The sequence below is a fragment of the Octodon degus genome, unplaced genomic scaffold, assembly GCF_000260255.1.
Source record: "Octodon degus isolate 3935 unplaced genomic scaffold, OctDeg1.0 scaffold00250, whole genome shotgun sequence".
In the NCBI taxonomy this organism is placed as follows: Eukaryota; Metazoa; Chordata; class Mammalia; order Rodentia; family Octodontidae; genus Octodon; species Octodon degus.
Genome location: NW_004524826.1, coordinates 257,982 through 265,420, shown reverse-complemented (window position 1 = coordinate 265,420; position 7,439 = coordinate 257,982). Strand labels below are relative to the sequence as shown.

The 7,439-nt window shown below is 41.8% G+C and overlaps 1 pseudogene; it reads right to left on the bottom strand.

Annotated features, from left to right (window-relative positions):
- Positions 1-5,824: 5,824 nt before the first annotated feature.
- On the bottom strand, positions 5,825-6,297 carry LOC105740964 (annotated as a pseudogene).
- Positions 6,298-7,439: the final 1,142 nt, after the last annotated feature.

Genomic DNA, 7,439 nt, shown 5'->3' with positions numbered 1-7,439 from the left:
TTTTTTGTGGAACCGGGGATTGAACTCAGGCCCCTGCGCTTGCCAGGGAAGTGCTTATTCCACTGAGCCATCTCCCCGGCCCCTTAACTGTATGTCTTGACATTGTCATGTTTCCTAACTCTTCTCCTTTCCCTCTCTTGATTAGTTAGTCCTCGAGATCCTGCTTCCCTTTTACTTGTATTATACCTTTCAAAGATGCTCTTGATATATTAAATGTATTCATGTCTTCCAAATGTACAGTGTTCAGATTTGAACATATGTCTTTCTCTTGGTTCATGTCAAGCCAGCATGAGGTTATCAGTCAAATGACAATTTTCTAGCAAAAACTTACATGATATATATGCTGTGTACATTTAGAGATTCTTAACTAAAATGGGGATTTCATCATAACTGCTGTGCTGTGCTAATATGTATGAGTATTGATGTCAAATGATCTCTGTAAAATTATATAACTGTTGTCTGTTAACATTCTACAGCAACTTAACTACTAGAACATCCATAATTGGTAAGAAATCACAGTTATCTGGTTATACTTTATATTTCAAGGTGATTAATACTAAGATAAAATTTTAATAATTAAGCATATTGCTCCCACTACAATGTAATGTCACTAGAGGGGAAGGAGATGGATATTTATTCTCTCCCAACTCTGGTGGGCTCAACTCAAATTGGTTTGTTTTGAATGAGTTTGTCTTGAGCGCAGAGTTTTGCTAAGAACAGAATGTACTGGGCTGCTTTCATAATGGCTATTTGTCCCCTTCCTGCTACCAGAAGCATATGGGAAGTTTTTGGAAGCTTCAGTCTGAGAACCTGGTAGAGTTCTGGAGGTGAAAGTCAGGACAGTGTGATGTTCTCCTGGGAGATTTTATCTGTCAAGCTAGTACAGGCCTAGTCCTCAGAATGTATTTAATTACCCCCAAGTACTTCTAGCAGGCTCTTGATGTGGCTTCTGTTTGCAGTAAACGACAATAATTATGATCCTTGTGTCTACATGTTGCTACAGTGTTGGAGATAGGATTCAAGTTTTCAGTTCTCTGACAGACCTAAAAAGAGTTGCTGATGTTTAGTTAAGCTTTTTGTTTTCTTTTTCCTGTGAGGGTAGGGCTGATGACTGCCAGCTCTTTCCGCATTAGACTGGACACAGAAAATTACTTAAGCAGATCTGAAGATAAGGCTGTGGCAAATTTCCAGCTGCACCTTTCTCTTTCTGGTTGACCAAGTTCAAGAGCTCATTTATTTCCTTCCCTCCTTTCCAAAAGGCATTTTATCCATTTAAAATGTTTTATCGGTGCAAATGATTGGAATTATTATGGAGAGCTGTGTATCGACATAACACATCTTTATTCTTTTCTCTTCTTCCTTTCCACTTCCTCCTCCTACTTCCATCCATTCCCATTTGCAAAAGATTTGTCTCCTTGTTTCCTATGGTCTGTCTTTTATTTTATTATTTAAGTTATTTATAGTTTGAGTTTCTCCTGTAAGAGAAGCCATGAATTTTTAAAGTTTGTGTGTGTGTCTGATTTATTTCCTGACACATGAAGAGCTCGTTGCCTTTTGCATCTGTGGGGTTGAGCTCAGTACAGCACACACTTACTGGTTCCTCTGATCTTTCAGTTTATGTTTATAGCTTTCCCCCATTCCTCTAGAATGTTGATTTTTTTTTTTGTCCTAGTCTTCCTGGGTGAGACAGCATGAAACAAATGTAACATAAAAGTATTGTCAATATTTTAAAATACCTGTTCTGTCATTTCAGCTCTCTTCAGAGTAACTCTGTTGTCTTCATTCATTCCTTATAGAGCATGGTTTCTTACCCACTGTAGTTGTTTGGGGTCCATTGTAATTCGAGGTTCCCTTGACCGCATAGTGACACCGTCATCTTCCAGTTAATCTCCTCACACGTCTTTGTGTGTACATAAACCTCTTTCTCTAGAGAAGTATCCCTTTGTTAGAAAGGAAAAGGCAAACTAGTTCTTCAGTAGATAAGGGTCTTTCATAGCAGTCAATGCTGGCACAAACTTCTCTCAAACCTCTTTATAAGGAACATTGAATGGTCTAATACAGAATGTGCCCAAGAGCATCATTGAGAAAAACAGTTTCAAATTCAAGTATGTAGTGCAGTGGTCAACTTTTGCTGCATATCCAATGGAGAGTTGACCTCCATGTGGGAAGCCTGTTTCTGTGTCGTGGTTGATGCACTGTGTCAACTTGAGGGGTCTTGAAGCTTAACTAGCTCAGCATACTGGGGTGTAAAGGACAGGCCCTTCCAGCTCTAGGAGGTTGTTCATTGTGTCACATTGAGATGATTAGAAGGTTAGCTAAGTGACTCAGCAGGGAGTTAGGGTCCTTGCTTTGCACATCCCCTGAGCCTGTGCTAGAGCAGGGCACAGAGGTGGTGTCTGTGGGTGGGCTGCTTATAATAAAAGGGAAATGAGGAAGGACTGATTGCTGGTTCTTCAGAGGAGCTCCGGTCTTCACTTTCATCTTGGTCGTAATCTCCTGGCTTCTGGTGCAGACTTCTTAGCTTTTGCCTGGGACTCTTCAGCCTTCTAGTGCAGACTCTTTGTCCTTCATTGCAGATTCTTCATCATTCTGGTGCAGACCCATTGGCCTCCTGATGCGGACTTTCACAGACACTGTAGTGAGCTCCAGGCCTTGAACAGGACTCTTTAGTCTCCAGCGTGCAGATTCCCTCTACATTCTTTCTCATCCAACTCTCTAGTTGATCACTGTAAGCCAAACTTGTGATTTCCTATACAGTTGTACGTCTTGTGTCATATCCATTTCTCTGGTAAACCCTGATACAGATTCTGGTACCAAGAGTGGCTCTAGAGAAACAGACTCAGTGAGTTTTATATTTTCCAACGTTTCCTTCTTATTGGTTAGTGTCTCTTATTTGAAGATTTTCCCTTGACATTGCTTTTTTCCCCCTCTTTTCTTTTTTAAATGTATTTGGTTGTTGCAGGGTCTCACTACGCAGCTCGGATTTGTGGTAATCCTATTTTCAGCCTCCCTAGAACTGGATTACAGGCATGTGCTACTATGCCTGGACTCTGGCTAGCTCAGCCAGCCCTGAGAGCAGGGCTGGCACAACGTGTGGTGCCAAGGATAGAACTGTGGTCCCTGTACTTGCCTAAACAGGCGCTTTAGTCCACTGAGCTATCTTGCTGGCCCCTCCTTGACATTTCTCAGATCATGGTAAATTCTTTCAACTTCTGTTTGTGTGGGAATGTCTTTATATCTTCATTTTTTTTTCTTTTGAGACAGTTTCTTGCAATGTTGCTCAGGCTGATTTTTAACTCCCTGTGCAACCCAGGCTGGCCTACAACTCACAGGGATTCTCTTGCCTCAGCATTCTGAGTGCTGGCATTACAGGTGTGTACCACCATGCCAGGCTTTCTTCTTCTTTTTAAATGGTAATTCTTCTGAGAACAAACTTTTTGATTAGGAGGTTTCTCTTCCTTTGCACTAGGACTCCATTTCTTATCTCACTCTTTCTTGCCCTGTAAGTTTTCTGCTGAGAGTGCTACCAGCTGAACTGGAACATAGTTACATGTTATTGTCTTTCTCTTGCTCTGTAGCACTCTCTCTTCATCTTCAGTCTTTGGGAGATTGACTGCATGTAGAGTGTCTTGGGGTATACTTAGCTGGGTCAAATCCGACTGGGGGCTTTCCTGCACTTTTTCTGGGAACAGCCTTCTTGATTAGCAAGTTTCTTTTCCTTTGCACTAGGACTCAATCTCTTGTCTCACTCTCTCCTGTCCTGTAAACTTGGATTCTTTCTCAAGGTTTGAAGCATCTTGTTATGATTTCTTTGCCTACACTTTGTATCCCTCTGCACTCTCAAGTAGGTCTAGAACACAGATACTATTTGTTCTTGTATTGTTGTCACATAGTTTCCATAGGATTTACTTATTGAATTTATTTTTATTTTTTTCCATTCCCATTGTAAATTTGCAAATAGATTCCTTTCAGTTTTACTGAATCTTTCTTCTGTTTGATCAAGTCTGCTATGGATGCTTTCTGTCACATTTCAACTTTTATTTTGTGTACTTTTCTGTTCCAAGATTTCTGTTTGATGTTTAATAATTAATCCTTATTAAATATCTCTGGTTATTGAATTTTTTGTTTTCTTAAAGATTGTAAAATTTCCTTAAAATAGTTATTTTTATTTCTCTGTCCAAGAGTTTATACAGATTGGTTGTTTATGGTCATTTTTGATGCCTTATTCTGTCTGTTAAATAAAGTCACAGGTCTCTGAAAGTTCTTGATGTTTATTGGTACACGGCTATGCCTGTGGACCGAAGGATTAGATACTCATTACAAACTTTGTAGTCTTTGTGCCTGTCTTTCCAAAAATTCATTATTTTCTGAGTCTTTGGCCATTGCTTCTACTCCAGGGCTAGATGGCGCTTTAAATCCTGGTTTCCTGTAAGCTCATGCTAGGTGTGTTACCACTATTTGATCACTAGAGGGCACCCCGAGCCCATATTTGTCGCAAACCTGCACTTGGTATGTTGTTTTAGATGGAGTGGAGTTACAGTAATTTCTAGCTATTAATTTAGATTTTTTTTTTTTTTAAAAAGGAAGGATTTCCAAATATAAAAAATAGTGTGACTTTATTTACAGCTAAGCAATCATAACACCGTATTTGAGGGTTGGTGAAATAGCTCAGCGGATTAAAGTACCTGCAAGCAGGCACAGGGCCTGGGAGTTCTATCCCTGGGCCTGGCGTGCCAGCCCTGCCCCCAGGGTGCGCTGAGTCGGCAACTGAGACTCGGAGTGGTGGCGCACACCTGTAATCCCAACTCTTGGGAGGCTGTAAACAAGCAGATCACTATGAGTCCCATCTAGTAGTGAGATCCTGACTATAGACCCGTCCCTAAAATACAAAAAAAGAAAAAAAAAAAAAATCGTAACATCCTACTTGACAAGACACTCGATGAGGACAGCTGATCAGTAATAAGCCTGCTTATTTGAAACCAGGGTCTTCCATAGCTGTGCTGCTCAGGGTTTGAACAGACTCTTCTCGCACAGTCACTCATTAAACAAATTTTTCTTGGTAGAAGATTTTGTTTTGAGTTGTGTATAATGTACTATCATGCTGAAAAATTCACGTAGGAGGGAAATTAATGTGCTGCCAAACTAGTTTGAGCAGACCCTACAGGATGTTTTGGTTCCGGGGCCTTCCAAACTTTCCTCAAATACTTGGAAATGTATTAGCTTCTCTTTCAAGGAGTAACAAACTACTAGAGCAAAATGAAAGTGGGAAATGGTGTGGCGCTGCATGCCTGGGAAGCTGCAGCAGGAAGATCACAAATTCAAGCCCAACTGGGGCAATTTAGCAATGAAAAAGAACTAGACTCAGAAAAATCAAACAAACAAACAAACAAACAAACAAAAAACAAACAAAAAAAACCCCCAAAAGGCTGGGCTGGGGATGCAGGCTGGTGCGATAGTGACATGACCTGAGCTGGTGCCTAGGTCACGCTGACGGGTGACAGGCATCTCTGTTCTCCAGGCTGGGTAGGACAGGAGCCCAACAAAGGCTGCAAGTGGGAAGCAGAGGTAAAATTGATGGTGACAGGTTAGGAAGCAAGCATCCGAGGAAGTCACAGCTCACTTGTTATGTGTTCTGCCACTGGAAAAAAAACTTGGAGGAATTTGAAAGTTGAGGCAGGATTATTAGAAATAATGAGAATCTTATCTGCAAAAATGCATGCCATTCGTATACAGAAAGAGCCCAGACTTTAGCATCTGATATATTACTATTTGTTTTTCAAGAGTCAGAATAACTTTATTCCCTTTGGAGGATGGCTAGGTGAAGTTAGAACTTCCGGAACTGCTTCTCGGTGCCGGCGGCCTTGGTGACCTTAAGCACGTGAAGCACTCTGTGTTGCTCAGGGGCCTGCACTCACCCACTGTGACGACGTTGCCGGTCTGGACATCCCTGAAGCAGGGGACAGGTGCACCTACATGTTCCTGTGGCGCTTTTCAAAGTGATGGTATTTGTGGCTGTAGTTGAAATAGTCTCAGCGGACGACAATGGTCCTCTGCATCTTTATCTTTGTCACCATGCCAGATGGGAGATGACCCTGGATGGAGACGTTACTGGGAAAGGAGCATTTCTTATCAATATAGGTGCCCTCGATGGCCTCTTGGGGGTCTTGCAGCCCAGGCCAATGTTCTTATAGTCCCGAGGGAGCTTCTCCTTGCCCATTTCTCCCAGAAGGACCCTCTTTTGTTTTGGAAGATAGTCAGCTGCTTCTGCCAGGTGTGCTCTGTCTGAGTATCCACCATTTTCCTAGAATCTGCTATATTATTGAGGCTTTTTTTGGGCCTTGTAGAAATTGCTCCTCACCTTCTTAGCCTCATTTCTCCACTCTGTGAATGATAAATGAGTCAATGTGCTGTGATACCAAGTGCCTCCACAGTGTCTGCAGTTCATGGGAACCCAGCGGAAAGCTGAAAAGGAAGGTCAATAAGGGAAGGCACTGTGGCCTAATGTGGGGCCAAAGGCGTAGGTCAGAGATAGAGCACTTGCCAAGTATGGGCTGGGTCCAATCCTAGTCCTGCAAAAACAAAATAAAGCAAACAAACAAAGAACTCCACAAAGGTATACAATTGAAAAATGCCCAATGAGAGGTCCCTTCAAGGTGAAGCTACATGCACTCAGTATCATTTTATTAACCATTGCATATATTCCTGACTTTTTGTTTTTTTTCAGTACCAGGGATTGAACTTAGTACCTTGTGCTTGCCAGGCAAGCAGTTATTCCACCAAGCTATCTCCCTGGCCTCAATCCTGAATTTTAATACTTTCTTTTCTTTTTTTAGGAACTGGGGATTGAACTCAGGGCCTTGCACTTGCCAGGCAAGTGCTTTATTCGACTGAGCCATCTCCCCCACAATACTTTCATTTTTTAAAAGCCTATTTAATATGAAAACTCACAAACGTCCTTAAGAGTAACTACAAGCTCAATTCCATAGCTTCAGAGGAAAGGCAACCCTCCCACAGAGGAGGAAAAGACTCTGCCTTGTGTGTGAGCTCAAGAAGAGAAAAAGAACAAAATATGCCTTTGTTTACTTAGCACCTGTCTTCCTGCAGACTGAAGGGACCAGGGCAGCTTCTCAGGGCAGGGGGCCTTGGACACGGATGTGTGCGCAGAGCCGAAGTGAGGAGGAAGGAGGGAATTAATGAATATGCCTCAGGGTAGCCTTCAGAGACTTGCAAGTCCATGGAAAGGATATGTGGTTAGAGCACTTTAAGGGAGAAAGTAAAGTAGATAATATAGGCGAGGCCAGAAGGATGTTCGACAACCTCCGAGAAAGGAGGATGCCATTTGGTAAGAATAATTACATGTATAACTTATGGAGGCTTCAGGATACTGTAAATCTGATGAAAATATAAAGATATTATTAACCAATAAAAATAGCCTAGCA